This window comes from Notamacropus eugenii, chromosome 5 (genome assembly GCF_028372415.1).
Source record: "Notamacropus eugenii isolate mMacEug1 chromosome 5, mMacEug1.pri_v2, whole genome shotgun sequence".
NCBI classification, from domain to species: Eukaryota; Metazoa; Chordata; class Mammalia; order Diprotodontia; family Macropodidae; genus Notamacropus; species Notamacropus eugenii.
The window spans coordinates 413,523,440-413,540,697 of record NC_092876.1 but is presented as its reverse complement, the minus strand read 5'-3'; positions in this window follow the sequence as shown (position 1 = coordinate 413,540,697).

Genomic DNA, 17,258 nt, shown 5'->3' with positions numbered 1-17,258 from the left:
ACATCAAAAGATTATTAGGAATGTGAGAGAAAAGTTGAATGGATGAAAGGCACTCTGAATAAAATATTTTCTATTCTGGACACCCAGTGCAAAAGGCACCATGCCTATTTACCTCCAAATCAGTAGAGAGGTTTTCAATATTCCTTATCTTACTAATATGAATATCCAGAAATGGAATTGGCTAAGTTATAATTCTGAGTTTTAAAATCCAGAAGATCCGTCAAACATTCTTTCAGCAAAAGCAGAGACTACTAGAGGAGTGGCAGTTAAGTGCAGTGAGGAACCAGTGTAATAAGTGAGAGCCCTGACTGACCCAACCCAGAAGTAAATTGACTCATCAGCTGAGATACAATGTCATGGAAGGAGCTAGCCCAGCTGATGAAAAATGAATGAGCAAACTTGAAATAAAATTGGCAGGGACTCCATGAAGGAAGAAAAGAAAATATTCTCTCAGGGACTTAAAAAATGTTTAAATTACATTTAATTTACATAAACTGATTATAAAAACATAAATTACATAAACTGATTATAACAAGAAGTAATTTTACAACTTAAAATCAGTTTATAGTCACTTCTGCCATGGGCATGCCTTTATCTTCTACCATTCAAAGTAAAATAGATTTTTAGGCAAGCGTACATTTGGCATCAGACAATGTGGTCAGTCAATCAAAATCGTACTCTCTGTGGTAGAGCTGGGATGCTAGGCAGTTTAGCTTGAGACAGGACTTCAAATTCTGGTATCTTACCCTGGCAGGAGATCATCAGAATCTTCCTAAGACAATTCAAATGGAAGCAGTTCAGTTTCCTGGCATGGTGCTGGTATCCTGTCCAGGTTTCACAGGCATACAACAACGAGGTCAGCACCATGGCTCTGGACCTGAAATTTGGTAGTCAGTCTAATACCTCTTCTCTCCCACACTTTTCTTCAGAGCCTCCAAAACACAGAGCTAGCTCTGGCAAAGTGTGCATCAATCTCATTATCAACATGTATATCCCTGGAAAGTATACTGCCAAGGTAAGCGAACTTAGGTTGCAGTGTTCAAAACTTCTCCTTTTGCTGTAATGGAAGGTTCTACTTACAAATGATGTGGTTGACTGATGGAGCATCTATGTTTTCTTAGTGTTAATTGTTAGGGTCAAATGAACACAAATAGCAAAGAATTGATCCGTACTTTATTGCATCTCAGCTTCAGAGTGCATATTCCTTTAATCTTGGCTTCCTTTAAGTCCCAACTAAAACCTGATCTTTTACAAGACTTTTTCAATCCCTCTTAATTCTAGTGCATTCTCTCTCTTATTTGTTATTTATGCTGTATATAGTTGCTTTGAGTGTATATTTCTATGTACCCATATATATATACATATGCATCTGTGCATTTATCTATCTTTATGCTTGCATGCTGTCTCCTCTCTTATACTGTGAACTCTTTGAAACCACGAACTATCTTTTGTCTCTTTTTGTGTGCCCTGGCACATAGCAGGCAGTTAAGAAATGTTTATGATTGATTAATAAAGTATTCCTTTCAGAATGCTTCCCCTATTGTGTGGTAATGACGATTACCGATATAAAAGCATCAAATCTGAGCAAGGACTGAGCACGTTATTCTGAACTTGTCCTTTTACAATGAGGTGAAAAATATCTCTAAAAGGGCCTTTGGAACATTCCCAAATCACCTAATATGAGAGCAGAGGGTTTGCTGTCTTTCCTGCCTAGTGTTTCTGCAGTGTTCAGAGAATGAAAATCCCTGTTCAGGATTACACTTAGGCTTATCGTCTGGTAGACTGGGAGGATGTTGGTTCCCTCCACAGTAAGAGGAAAGATTGGAAGGGAGAAGGGTTTAGGGGAACAGTCCGTTTTTGCACATATGAATACATGATGTCTACAGAACATTGAGTTCAGGATGTCTTAAGGAAGTTGCAGATTTGAGACTTTAGGTGAACAAACAATAAATCACTCAGATCAATCCCTGGTTCAGGGACAGCTGGCTCACTCCTTGGTGCTCACACACATCAAAGGAACTAAGTGTCTATTAGCTGTTTATGGTTCAGACTGGTACATGTCATCATCAGTTATAATTAGCCAGGTTCCCTGTGTGTGTTAGCTGTCTTCCCCCCCTTATATTCAAAGTTCAATAGGTACAGTAAAATTAAAGATGACTATATAAATAGTATTTTTCCAGCAGACATAACTGTGCACTTATTTGTATTGACATTAACATATAAAAACGCCCAGTTGGTTTTTGCAATTGTAATTACATAGGGAGACCAAGTTACAATTTTGTAGCACTTCAAGGTTTACAAAAATCTTTCCCCACAACAGCTCTTTGAGAAAGTTATTATCATCCCTACCCCAATTTATAGATGAGGATTTAAGCAGCCAGTCTAGTGTGACACATTTATTTAGTTCCATAGTCAAATTTCAAACAGTAGTTGTCTGATTTCAGGTTGAGTTCCCTTCTACTATATCACAATTGAAATTATTTCTTTGCCTTATCAAAATGCTTTGAAAAGGTGAAAAAAAATATAACAAGTGAACAACTCCAACAAAACCCATCATGGAATGCTGCTGAAATTCCCTTGTTTCTCATAGCAAAGAAGTGAAATAAAAATCTGTAAAGTTTTTTTGGAATAACTGATCTTCTGAATAGCAAACCATTTTTATAGATACTTATTTGTATCTACCCATGACACCATCTTTCTATTTCCAGAGATCATTTCAGCAGACATTGTTATAATGGAAAGGACATGGGAATAGAAACCTTGAATTCTATTCTCAGTTTGCTTACTGTCACTGAGATAGAAGATGTGGATACAGAAAAGCAATTATTTTATCTAACTGTGCATGCATGAAAAATATTAAACATGAAACAATAGCAATATGATAACAATGTGTCTTAATAAACACAAATAAACAAAATGTACACAAAATCTGTGTGTATGACCTTAGGCAAATTTTAGTTGCTTCATCTGTAAAATGAGAATAATATCTTCTCTCATCCTAGAGAGTTGTAGAACAGATTAAAATCAGTAACAAAAGTGAAGATATACCAAAATAAGAGGATTATATAAATGTAATGTTAACATTATTATTTATTATTCTTCATATTATTATATGAGACAACATGATATAGCAAATAAATTACTAGCTTTGTAATCAAAAGATACATTACAATTCTGCCTGACATTGACTAGTTGTGACTATAGACAAATTTCTTAATATCTATATGCCACAAGCAACTCCTTAAGATTTATCAATTGAATTATAGATAACGTCGAGAGGAAGTTCGTAGGGGGAGTTCCCTCAGCAGGAATTTCCTACCTTGTTGAAATCACAGATGTTTTATATATTTGTGTTTATTAATACAATTTGTTATTTTGATACTGTTCTCTCATATTTAGTATGCTGTAGACTTTTTTTTTTTGCAAAGTTGATAAAATAAATGCTTTTATGTACCAACATTCATAGATTCTGTGAAAACATCTCTGGAATAACTTCAATAATAGGTAGTAAAAGAGGAATGGTATCCTGTTCATGCATGGTTTGATTCTTCTGCCAGGTTTATGTATCTTAAAGCATTTTTTGCTCCATGTTACAGAGATTGTGATTATTCAGTGTGGCTACATCTATTAAAAACACCATGCTTAAGTTTCTATGAATCATGTCTGAGTGACTTGGGGGAATGTGATAATGCTTTCTGTGATAATGCTTTGTACAATTTATTGCTTGAGTTCTCAAGATACCTTGAGGTCTGTATCTACAGTATCAGAATTAGATATGTTAACTTATAAAGAATAGCAAAATTCTGATATATAATTCTAACCAAATGATCTCATCTTTCTAGTAGTAATTTAACATCTTGCAGATGCTAAATGTTTGTAACCTGAAGTGACGTTGCAGTTTCCACCATTTCATTGAAAACTTCGCATTAGTCATTAATTCCAGGCTCCTTAAAGATAAAATTTCGGGATTTTCTAATGGCAATAATAATGACTATCATTATTATTTCATTCTTATTTGTAAGTGGATTTCAAATAGAAATGGTCTGTCATAATTCTACAATTACTCTGTTATATTTAATGTTTTATAGACTATTACATAGTCAAATAAAATAACTGCTTTTCCAATTGAATCAAAGTATTATGTATAAGCTTATCTTCAACAGGCTTATTAAAAGCATGCTCATGTCAATTTTTATAGAAGATACAACAATAGGAATGACGTATCTCATCTTGATCCCAGAACATTCTATTCTTCTGCTAGGTAACTATTTTGAAAGCTTTTCATTTCATTATGGGAAATATGTAAAATATTCACATATTTGAGACATAGTGAGTATGTGGCATAGTGGTATCTCTTAAACCTTCTTAAATTTTTATGGATAAATGTCATATCCAGGCCATTGTGGGCCTGTGTGGGAATTTAGTGTGTGATAATTCTCTGACTATGATACTGGCTGAGTTCTCAAGAATATTTTGAGTTGTAAATTTACAGTATGGGGACTTGTTATCTCTCAGTTTTAAGAGATAGCAAGTGTCAGATGTATAATTCTAGCTACATGGTCATGTCATGCTAAATATTCAGTAGATGCTAATTTTTTTTGTAATTTACAGTGATGCTGCACACTTACCATAATTTGCATGCATAATCTGCATTGATCACTAAATTCACTCTTTTTAAGGATAATCTATCTATAATTTCTGGTGATGAGTTGATCCTAAATAATTATCATATTATTATCAATGATTATGGTAATAATTTAATATTATAGTATTAATTTTAGATCATGTGCCTTTCTCATTTTTCCTTTGCCAAGAGGACTAACATATATGTTAATGATTTCAAGGTACAGTTCCCATGGAGATGACTTCCTACCAAAAAAATTTCCACTAGCAGAAGACTTGAACAAAATCAGGCCTTACCCCCTCTGCTCAATATGTCAACATGACTTTGTCTCAGAGTGTTCTGCGATGTCCTTAGTCCCACATGGCAAAACTGTGGACCAGGCTGTGTAAGTTTAAGCAAGTAACCTGACATCTCTGGGCTTTCAATTCTTAAGCCAAAGAGGGGATTGGACTAAAGGATCTCTTCTAGTATTTAATTCTACTGCTAGGATATAGTCAATGCGATATAGTAGTGAGCTCTTGACTGGAGGAAAAAGGAGGTACAAAGCAGTAAAATTAATTTGCCCAAAATCACACTTATATAAAAGCTATGATTAAATCCAGATCTTCTACCTCGCAGTTTAGTGCTTTTGTCACCAGTCAATAAGTTGACATAATGGTTGGTAGTGTCTAAGCCCTGGGAATACAAATATAAGTAAAAAAAAAAAAAGACATTCCATACCTTCAAGGAAGTTAGATAGTAATGGAGGAAGATAACGTATAAAAGGAAGCCTAATGAAAGAGGGAGGGGAGAAGATTGTACCCAAAGGAATGATAACGTCAAAGTTTTAGCCTACTCATGGCTGTCCTGGGCTCTCTCTTTAAACTGATGTTCTGGGAGGAGTTACACAGAGGGAGGAAACTCAGGGGAAGAATATTTCTGAGGTATGGATTCCAGAGCTAAAATGATCTTCTAGAACATAACAGAAAAGGACAAAGTGAAGATTGGAGAGAAATGAAGGGACAGTTGACCCTGACACCAGTCTTAAATGGATATTCTGGGGGAGCCCTACAATCAGAATGAGGGGCCCGGAGGTAGGGTGAGGATAGCAGAGAAGAACTTGGCTTAGAGGTAGATGAACCTATCTTCATCTATCAAAATTTATGGAACTAAAATTGTATTATTTTATCTAGCATACAAACTCTAAAGTCATGAGGGAATTTTTAGGTTTGGGTCATTACAGACAACAATGTTAACTAGGCTACCCTCACTCCAAACCATCACCAGCCAAACTTTCCTAATACAAATTCACTATATATTTCATTAACATAAGCCCTAGATATTCATTAGATAGTAAGTTTTATCAGCACATACTTCTTATAGTACTTGGAATAATGACCACTCAAATGCCATACAGGGATATATGCAAATAATTTGCTTAAATATGTTCCTAGATTACCTCAAAAATATGGTAAATTTATTCTAAAGTTATATTTCTGACTGATTGCTTCATCAACCCCCACATCCCCCTAACAATTATTTTTATGAATACTAACTACCATGGAGTCCAATCATTCAACAAATAGAAGAACTCAAGTCCTGGCCACATAATCCCATCCTTTATCAAGTAAAAATGATGAAAAGATTTTGTTTCCATCTTTATAGAATCTGGAAATATATAGTTTTAGTATCTTCTTGCTCCTAGCCACAAAGCCAATCCACACAACTTGGATTTTTCTACTAGTCTCTTTGTTATTCCAGCATTATCTGTATTTTAAAAGTATCTTTTGAAATTCTTTTTTTCTGTCATGCCTTCAGTGATTTCCTGGATAACCAAGGGTTTTAAGTTAAAACAATCAAGAAAAAAGGTTCAATAAAATATCAATTATTTATAATTTGAGATACCAAAGCGTATATGTATGTGTGTGTAAATGCATAAACGCACACATACCCATATAATATCAAGTTAAGGGTATTCCAGTTTTTGATACTTCTAGAAAATAAGACAATTCCAGGATTAGGATTTGTCCCTAGGATTTGAATCCAGTCAGAGTATCTGGTGAACATTTAGGTACAATAGCTACAACCTTGCATCCTTACCAGCTCCAGGTCAGTTCTTCTGGTCACAGCTCTCTGTGACATCATCCTTATGATCAGACTGCTAACCATCATGCTTCTCCCCAAATAAATTGTTCTAAATACTGCCTATCTCCTCATCTCTTTACCTGTTACTTCCAGCCCCTTGCTTAAGAATTGACTACTCACATGACGATAGTTTTTGACCCAGATTAAAGACTCACCAGTTATAATTTGAATATAGATACAAAACTGTGAATTTTCACACCCGCAACTCCTTTCCACATTCCATCTATTTCTTGCTCTTGCTCTCTGAAATTTTCCCCATTAATGTATTCTCTATCCCTTCACTACCCCTATCTCCTGCCTGCCTTCCTTTTTCCTACATAGGGCCTATCGGGATTTTTGATTGTTAAGCAGTTTCAATCTCTTTATATGATTCTATGTTGCTTTTTCACACAGAACAGCTCTCAAACATGTGAATAAAAATGTGCAGCTCTAGACTTTATGGATGAACATGCAACTATTTACAATGGTCGTTCTAAGACTATTTACCCCAATAATGTTCATTACAGGATTACTTCAAATTCCCATCCTTTTTGAATAAACTAAAAAACTATATGGCATTGTAATAATGTATTACCCTTTATATTAGAAAATAATATTGCTGACCCATATTAATGTCTCAAATCTGGGACTGGGACCACGAGCTCCCCATCTCCCTATTAATAGCTGAACAGAGTTGTACAGTTTGTGGCTGTGGATATAAGTAGGAAAAATTGATCTCAGTGGGAATTAAATAGATATCTTTGCCCATACTACAAACATATTTTGAATCTGAAGAATCATTTATGACAAATTATTATATTTTCAAAATAGAATAAAAAAGAATATTAGAGAAAATACATAAAGCAAATGATAAATTATTTGATTTCATTCAGAGTTAACTTGATAAATGCTATCTAAATACTAATAAGTAAATATGTAGAATCCCCTCTGTGCTCCCTTTTCTCAACTTGAACTCACACTGTTAGATTGGGTCCCCAGGGGGTAGGAAGGGAGAGATGGAGGGAGAGAGGAAGGAAGAAAAAGAGGAAGAAAGAGGAAAGAAGAAAAGAAGTAAGGAAGGCAAGAAAGAAGTAAGGAGAAGAAAGAGGGAGGAAGAGGGAGGAAAGAAGAAAGGGAGGGAGGAGAGGAAGGAAGAGTAGGAAAGAAGGAAGAAAAAAGCAAGGGAAGAAAGAAAAAAAGTAAGGGAAGAAGGGAGGGAGGGAGGACAAGAAGGAAGAAAGAAAGGAAGAGAAGATGGGAGGAAAAGAGGGAAGAAAGAATGAAGGAAGGGAGGGAGAAAAGAGGAGAGAAAGGAAGTTATAATTAATAAAGGACCTTGAAGAAAAAATTAAAATTAATTGAGGACAAAATGATGGATCAGAAACAAATAAAAAAGAAAAGAAATTTCATCATAGCAAAAGATGACAATGAGATAAAAATATTTGTTAATGAAGTCTTTGATTATTTTGTGTCCTTAAATGCATTTTAAAGTAAAAGAGATTGATAATTGAGTTGGGATAACAACTTTTAAAAAGAAGTGAAAAAAAGAGGACTCATCGTGAAGTATGTTACTCCCTTTCCTGATAGAGTGGTGATGGATTAAAGTTGCAAAATGAAGCTTAAAATTTGTGGATACAGCCTCAGTAGAAATGTGTTCCCTTTGACTCTGCATAATTGTCCAAAAGCTTTCTTTTGTTTTGTCAGTTCATAAGGAAAGTGAGAAGTGGAGCAAAGGAAAGCGCTGCTGAGAAAAAGGAGAAAAAAAAAAAGAAAAGGGAGTAATTGAAATATTCTTTATATCCAAGAAATTTTTCAAAAAGAGTTCAGCAAAACTAACTAACATCACAAAAGTATGTTACGTGCACTGGGCCACAGCTGTGGTACTCTACATCTGCAAAGAAGAAAGAGAATATGTTTTCTCATATCTCTTATTCAAGAAAACGTGGTTACCATAATTTTGCAATAATAAATTTCAATTATTTTGTTGTTTCTATTTATAATTTTATATAAAATATATATTTTATATAAAAAATATATATAATATATAAAAATATATATTCTATTTTAATAATTTTCTATAGGGTTTTCATTTCTAGCTTTGCTTACTTTTGAATCAGCTCCTTCTTCCCCTGCTTCTTTGTTTTAATCGGAGACTTCATTTCTTACAGGACAGTATATTCAAGAACCACCACTTATCTACATGGGCATCTACTTTGAGTCCAGTTCTATATTACTATAAAAAGCTTTGCTATACATATTTTGATGTGTGCAGAGCCTTTTTTTGTCAATGACTTCTTGAATTACTGCTTGGCAGTGGATTTCCTGGATATGGGACTGTTAGTCTCTTACTCTGCATAATTTCAAATTGCTTTCCAGAATGATTGGAACAACTCATAGCTTTTCCAATAATGAATTATTTTGTCCATCTCTTCACAAACCATCCATCTTTTAAGATCTTTGACAATTTTCAAACGTCAGAGTAGTTTTGATTTGCATTTGTATTATCATTAATTATTTAAATAATTCTTTTATAAGATTGTTAATAATTTGCTTTCTTCTTTTGAAACCTCTTTTTCATATACCTCAATCACTTATCTATTGGGGAAAGTCTCTTGACTTAACATATTTCTACTTGTTGCCTATATGTCTTGGTTATTAGACCCTTATCAGATGGTTAATACAAAGATTTTTACCCAATTCTGCTTTTTCCATTCTTTTCCTAACCTCATTGATTTTACTGATGTATCTGTTTTTAAATTCTGTTTGATTGACATTACTTCTTTTAACTTTTGTAATTACCTCTAGTTCATGTGAAGAAAGACATTATTTGCATCCAGAAAAAAGAAATATGTGTACAATAATTTAACATATATAGACACAGACACACAGACACACAGACAGACAGACAGACAGACACACACACACCTATTTGTTTCTAATGGTAGCTGTATCTAGGGCAGGAGTGGGAAGAGAAGAAAAAGAAATTGACATGATAATTTTGTTGTATATTTGAAAGGAATGGCAAGTTGTGCATAGGTTTGCAGTTTCATGTACCATCATCTTTTATTATACTATGTACATGTATAATCACTTTTTATTATATTATACTATGAAATGCTTGTATTCCATAAATTAAAAATCAAATAAAATAAATAATTCACTCTTTAGTCACATCTGTGAATGAATGGTAACTGGACTTTTTTCAATTGATTATTGTACAGAAAAAAATTGAGGCTATTTGCAGTGAATTTCCTCTTCTCTATTCTTCCTCATCTCCAATCATTCAGATACCTTTTGCTACTATCTCCAGCTGGGTCACTCCTTACCAAAGCTAACATCTCTGCCTGTTCAACTGATCTGATATCATTCTGTCTTCTCCAACAGATTGCTCATTCTATAATCTCCACTCTATCACTTATTTTCAATCTCTCTCTATCTGTTTGTTCATTCCTTACTGCCTAAAACATTTCCATGTCTTCCCCATCCTCCAAAATCCCTCCATTTTCATTAACTATCATCTTTCATCTCTTCTGTGTTTTGTGGCTAACCTCCTCAAAAAGGAATTTTATTATAGGTACCTCCACTTTCTCTTTTCTCACACTCTTCTTTTTTTAAAAAAAATATTTCTTTAGACTTTTCTTTTCCCAAAGTAAGTGTAAAAGCAATTTATAGCATTCATTTCTAAAACTTTGAGTTCCAAATTCTTTCCCTCTCTCCCCACCCCTTCATTAAGAAGGCAAGCAATTTGACATGTTATACATGTGTAGTCACGCAAAACGTATTTCCATATTAGTTATGTTGTAAAAGAAAACATAGACCCCCCAAATCCAAGAAAAATAAAGTAAAAAATGCTTTGATGTGTATTCTGACTCCATCAGTTCTTTCTTTGGTGATGGATAGGATTATCACTAGTTTTTCAGAGTTGTCTTGAATCGCATTACTGAGAATAGGTCAGTCATTCACAGTTGATCATCATACAGTATTGCTATTACTGGCACACTGTCTTCTTAACCCTTTACAATATGGCTTTCCACTTTATCATTCTACCATAACTACTCTATCTGAAGTTATCAATGATCTCTTAGTCTCTAAGTTTTCAGGACACCACTCTCTTTTGATCCTCTTATCTATCTGACCACTTCTCAGTATCCTTTGCTGGATCTTCATCTAGATCATAACCTCTAACCATAGGTGTCTCTCAGAATTCTCACCTGGGCCCTCTGACATACATCCCCCTTCTCTCTTCTGACACTCCCACTACACTATTCTAGGCACTCATCACCTCATATTTGGACTGTTGCAATAGCCTGCTGGTGTATCTGTTTGTCTCAAATCTCTCCCCACTCCAATCCATATTTTTGTAGTCTTTCCCCTCAATTCATAGGCAGGTCTTTTCTTCCTGTTCCTTTCTAAAGTTTAACTTTTCTGCTTTCACTTCAGTGAGAGAATTAGAGACAACAGAAGTAATAGAATATAAAGCTCCATAATTAGGAAATTTGGTACCTTTCCTTTAAGAATTAAGACAAGAGAAATTATTTTTTCATATTTTCCAAGAGTGTGCATATTGTGAGACAATGAAATTTGTCAACTGTATCTTAAGGACAAATGAGAAAATAAAAATAAAATCATCTACTTGGAAATCTTTAGTGTTTCTAGTCTCTTATTGTTATTAGTATAGTTTTATAACTAAAGAAAAATAAGTAAACCATATCAAGCCATTTCATACCACACAAGAATTCGTGGAAATTCTCTTTAATATGTAGCAGGCTTCATCTCTTCGGAATCTTCTGCTTATTTCAGCTGATAATTTTTAAACAGGAAAGATAGAATAGAACAAGGAATCTTTGGCAAACATAAATGCTAATCAGGAGATATTTTACAACGAAGCAGTTCTCAAGGGATTTTTAGCTTCAGAAAGCTTGTGAAGCAACATGTGTAAATGTCCCTCCCAGGGGAAGATAAGCAGGAACTAATTGAGGTATTTATGGGTTTAAATGAAGCAGAGCCACACTAAGAAACTTCAGCTACATCAAAAATGAGTGCTATTTAGAAAAGCATGCTGGGAAAGTTAAAGTTTTCATTCATTGCTCATTCATGCAAGTAAGTATATTTTCAAGCACTATGGCTTGAGCTAAAAAGCCATGGAATGCAATCTGTTGGCATATTTTAAAAATAATTTTGGTAATCTGTGTATTTCTTTATGTATGAGGTAGTTTCACTGTGCATTGTCCCCTTTCCCTCATATTTGCATGCATATCTTTCAGTCTTGTAATTTTAACTGTGTATATTGAACTGGATGTCCCATAGACAGCGTAATCTAAAACATGTGTGAAATTGAACTTGTTACCTTTTCCCCCAAACGTAACCCTTCCAAACTTCCCTATTATTGTCTTGCTATCTACTCTGCTGATAAGATCTATTGATTTTTACCTTTGAACATCTCTCTAACACAAAACCTTTTCCACTCTAATACTGTTACCACTATTGTGCAAGTCATCATCTCTTCATACCTGGACTATTGCAAGAATCTGCTGGTTGGTCTACTTGCCACAAGTCTCTCCTGACTCCAAAACATCTTGACTCAGCCACCAAAATGATTTTCCTAAAGCAGAGTTTCAATTATGTCAACCCCCTCTTCACCCCGTCCCCTCTTTCAAAAAACTCTGTTGGCTCCCTTTCACCTTGAGAATCAAATATAAAGTCCTCAAATTGAGAACAAATTCATTTGTAAACTATCTACTCCCCCACCTTTCTAGTTTTATAGCTTACATGCTCCTATACAGGGCCTTTAAATGGGGGAAGGTCCCCATGAAGATATTTGGAACATCCTACAAAGGAGCAGGATGGGGTAGGAAGCAATTTTTTTTTTTTAATGGAGACTAGTTTCCCTTTAAGGGAGGTAAAGAGTTCATTCTTGGGATTTGGTTGGTCCAGATGACTAGGTATGTGTTCTTTGTTTCGTGACTGAATAATGCACATATATACACACAAACACAAATACACACACACACACATATATACAAACTCATGTGTAAATAGCATATCACATTATGTATACGTATGTATTTCACCTTATAGGAAGTAGGTGTTCCTGAGGCGTTTATCTTAACCCGCTCTGAGAGAACTCTTTCTTGTTTAGGAGTGCAGTGGAGGCAAATGTACATGCGTAGATTTAATCCTTTTAAATCTTAATGTAAATAATTTTGATTGAATTTTATGGTCCACAAATGTTTTATTGCATCCAAGTTTGAAACACTATTGTGATATAACCTAAGCCTTGCCTAGAATATATGCTAAGAGACAAAGGATGTAAGAGTTAATGTAAAAGAGAAATGTGCAGAGGATCTTGTCCCCATATAAAAACTTACTCTTGAATAGTATTGTAAGTTCCTGAGACTGTACAGGTGTCTAGTGAAAATCTTTATTTTCTCTAAATTTTGCTATCACTCCTGTTTCTCTTAAGTTGTAAATACAACTGTCCATGTTTTGAGCCATAGGAGCCTGTGTTTGAATGAGAAAATTGGTGGTTACTCATGGAATGAAAGATATTGTACACTAAAATCCTAGATCATCATCTGAGATAGTATGTCAATGAGCCTATGAAGAATGAAAATGGATCCCTGCAGATTTTTTTTATGACTGGAGGGTATTCTGAGTATTATTTAGTTATACAATTTTTAAAATGTATTTATATACATATGTGTAGATGGGTAAATCGATCTTTGTAAATGTGATGTGATTAATGCTTTTCAGAGCAGGATATTGGAGGGATTCAGACCATAGAGGTAAACAGAGGTTGCACAGAATCACATGGACAAGAATCTTGTTGGTAGAAATTCAAGAAATTGGAAGACTAATATTAGGATATTCTACCTTAGATATTTTTTGTCTTAAACCTCATTCACAAGTCAATAAGCTGATTTCTGGATAATATGATCAACAAGATGGATAATTAAGCACTTTTTCCAAACCACTTCCACTCTCTAACCCTCCTGCAAAAGAAATCATACACTAGATACAGAGAATTAGAGTTCATCCACAATAGAAAGAAGATAGACCCTTAAGAAGTAAGATCCTCATTACTTAACACCAGACAACTCTCGTCCTTAAAATGTTCACTTAGAAACTCACCAGTTTCATACATCCTTGGCAGGATCATAAACTGACAGGTTTCACAGTGAAGGTTCTCTGACAAAACATTTCTCCTTTCTTTACGTTGCATGAAGTATCAGATGTTTTCTCTGCTTAGCTATGAGAAGCTAAAGTGGAGAAGGAAATGAGATGGCTAAAAACATGATGCCTTTTGACTGCTCTTAACCCTGCTTTAGATTAGAGACATCATTATCTCCTACTCCCAAGCACCACCCCACAAGGCTATACAAATTAACTTCCTGGAGGAAGATACTACCTCTTCCCCATGGATGAGCATTGGTAGATGCTGATTTTCACTAATCCAAGAAGAAGGAACTAAGAGACAGGTACCAGAACAGGTAGTTGCATGGTAGACCTGAAGAAGTACTTAACCTTAACTGGGAGCAGTCTTTGCTCTATAGATTATGCTTAGTACAGGTACCCAAATAAGTGCTATATACATATATATATATATACATATATATATAAATATTTATATATATAAATGTTTATATATATATATATGTACACACACACACACATACATATCTGTATGTATGTATATTCCTTGACTTGAGAAGGTAAGATAGTTTTGTAATACAGTGGTTATAAAGAATACTCCCCAGCAAAGAGGAAAATTTAGAAGATGAAATGAGAAAATTTTTTAAAAAGACTGATTACAGTATTTTAAGAGAAGAATTCTCAATAGTACACAAACATATATGCTAACAGAAAGGCAACTAAAATCAGATGAGGATTTGTCTGAAATGATACATTGTTTCCCAGATATTATTTTGTTCTCTATTTCAATTAGCTTTTCTCTTAGGTACTTAAATTCTTGCTTTTCAACTGTATTTTGCACTGATATATTTAATAATCTACAGTGCCTTAAACACAATATAGTTTCCATGACTATTTAGTATTCCCTTGTCTGAGATCTTGATTGCTAATTAGCTAGGAATACTGGATGCAACTGGGTGTCTCAGTGGATAGATTGCTGGACCTGGAGTCAAGAAGACCTGAGTTCAAATCTAGCCTTAGATAATAACTGTATGACTCTGGGCAAGTCATTAAACCTCTGCCTCAGTTTCTTAAAATTTAAAATGAGTATGATAATAGCACCTGCCTCATAAACTTGTGAAGATAAAATGAGATAATATTTGTAAAGCACTTTACGTAGGGTGTAGTTCATAGTAGACACAATAAATCCTTCCATTGCTACTTTTCTTTTGATTCATCTGAGGCATAACAGATTCTATCATTTTAAATAAGAATCATTATGATTTATGTGTGTTTCTCATAAAGAACTTTTGTTGGATTATACTTCCTACCCATTCTGCTACCCTCCTCCATTTTATGGGTGTGTTCATTCTACTCCTATTTATAGTTATGAACATTGGATGTGGTTTTCCTTCCATCATGTTCTATGTATTGTTTCATCTCTTCCTTCCTTCTAATTCCTCTCTTAAAAAGAAAATGGTGAACAAAGTGGATTATGATCCATATTAGTAATTTATAATTAAGGTAGTCTGTTCTTATATCTTTGAACTTTCTTTAACAAGTACAGACCTAAATTATGGGTTTTTCCTTTTCTTTGTCTCCTTTTAATTCTCCTTCTTCTTTAGAATGTCTATTATATGTATTTTTTTTTGGACTGTGACTATTTCCTGACCTTTTCTACCTTTTCTTGAGCCCTCCTCTTTTCTCTTGATGTTCCCTGTTGATTTTAATGTATTTCTACACTGAGCTCTGTACATGTATTAAACTTTTATTTTTCAAATGAGATGAAGGCTCATGGCTAACATAGATGGATGTATTTCTAGCCCAGCTCCATTTTCTCTAAGGATAGCAGAGCAGCTTCCTGCTTAATTCCTGCCCACTTTTCCCTGTTCTCCCCCCCTCCCCCATTTTATAATATTCTCCTGGTTTGCCTGATCATGAGAATTAGTAAATTTATTTCTCTTCTTTATTTCTTCCTTTATGTATTCCTTCTCCCTCACTCCTTACTTTTATTTTCTCTTTTAAATTAGAAAATCCCCAAATTTTCACCTAACCCCTAAGTTTTCTTTCTCCGTTAGCAAAAACAATGAAGTTTTGGAGTGAAAATTGCCTTTAGTCTTCTTATCTGGATCTACACACTTGATTATCAATTTACCTCTTTCATATTGCTCAAATTATTGCCTTTCTAGGTTTATTTTGTCTTCTTTGTGATCATCGTCATTTATGGTAGCATTATCCCCTGGAATAATCTATGTGAAATTATGCTGGCTTCAAAACATTTCCTGGGGAATTCTTTCAAAGGTCTCATGCTCCAGTTTCCTTGCACTATCACTTACTGGGAGACATCAAAACCTGGAGAAGTTTTTGGTTCATATCTAGGCCAGGTTGTTACCCGTTTTAGAGTGGAGGAGCTTCTTTGGTTTTCCTGTTTTATTTGGCAACTTTTCTAGTTATTTATAGGCACTCCTGAGGGAAGTTAGATATGCCAAGAAACTCTTGCATATCTATTTTAACAAAAATTCCCATATTTTCTATCCTTCTACTATAAACTCTAAGTCCTTTTCAATCCATTGTTCATCCTCACCATGCTTTTGAATCCTTCTATATCCTCCTGTTCTTCCACTCCATCACTTATTGACCTCCCTTGACATTTTGAACCAGTTGTTAACTGCTATAAGTCCTTGTCCCAAAGCCCACTGGCATGGGACTCTCTCCTAACTGGTGGAAAAGAATACCCTGCCCTCCTCTTTGATAGGGCAGAATCAGTTGGTGAGAGTCAAGAGGGCGCCTCCCTTCATCAGTCCCTTTCAGGGCTCCTCAAGCTTCAAGTTTTCTTCAAACTTCAAGTTGTTTTGGGAACTTCCAGCTTCCAGTTTTGAGAAGGAAGATAGATGAGGGCAAATTCACTTCAAGTTGCTCTGGGAAGACACGAGAGGATTGGTATTCTTGCTCAAGTCCCCTTCCCCACCTTACTATGTTAGACACTGCCCACATGTGATGGCAATCAAATTGGGCTCTTCTGGTGTTTTTGTTTTACTAAAAGTGCCTCTGATTGAGTAATGTGATTAAAAGAAGATCCTCCCCACCCATTGTTGGGCTTGCCCTTGAGGGAAGCTTGATTAGGGGGGTTGTTTTGTAGGAGGGCTCCAAGTACCTTTTTTCTATTTCTATTTTTTCCCTGTGGTTTCTATTTCTATTGTTTTTTTTCAATTGAGGCACTGGGTCAGAGGGTTATGCCCTCTGCCTCTGAAAGATGTATAAATACTCTGAGGGTGAGGTTTTACTTTGGGACTTAGTTTTTGGAAGAAGGTCTGTGTGCCATTTGAGATTCTAGGAAGCCACTAATCAGCCTCCCCACTCCCACTCCCTCTGGGTTTTTTGAAATGTATGTTAATGGTCA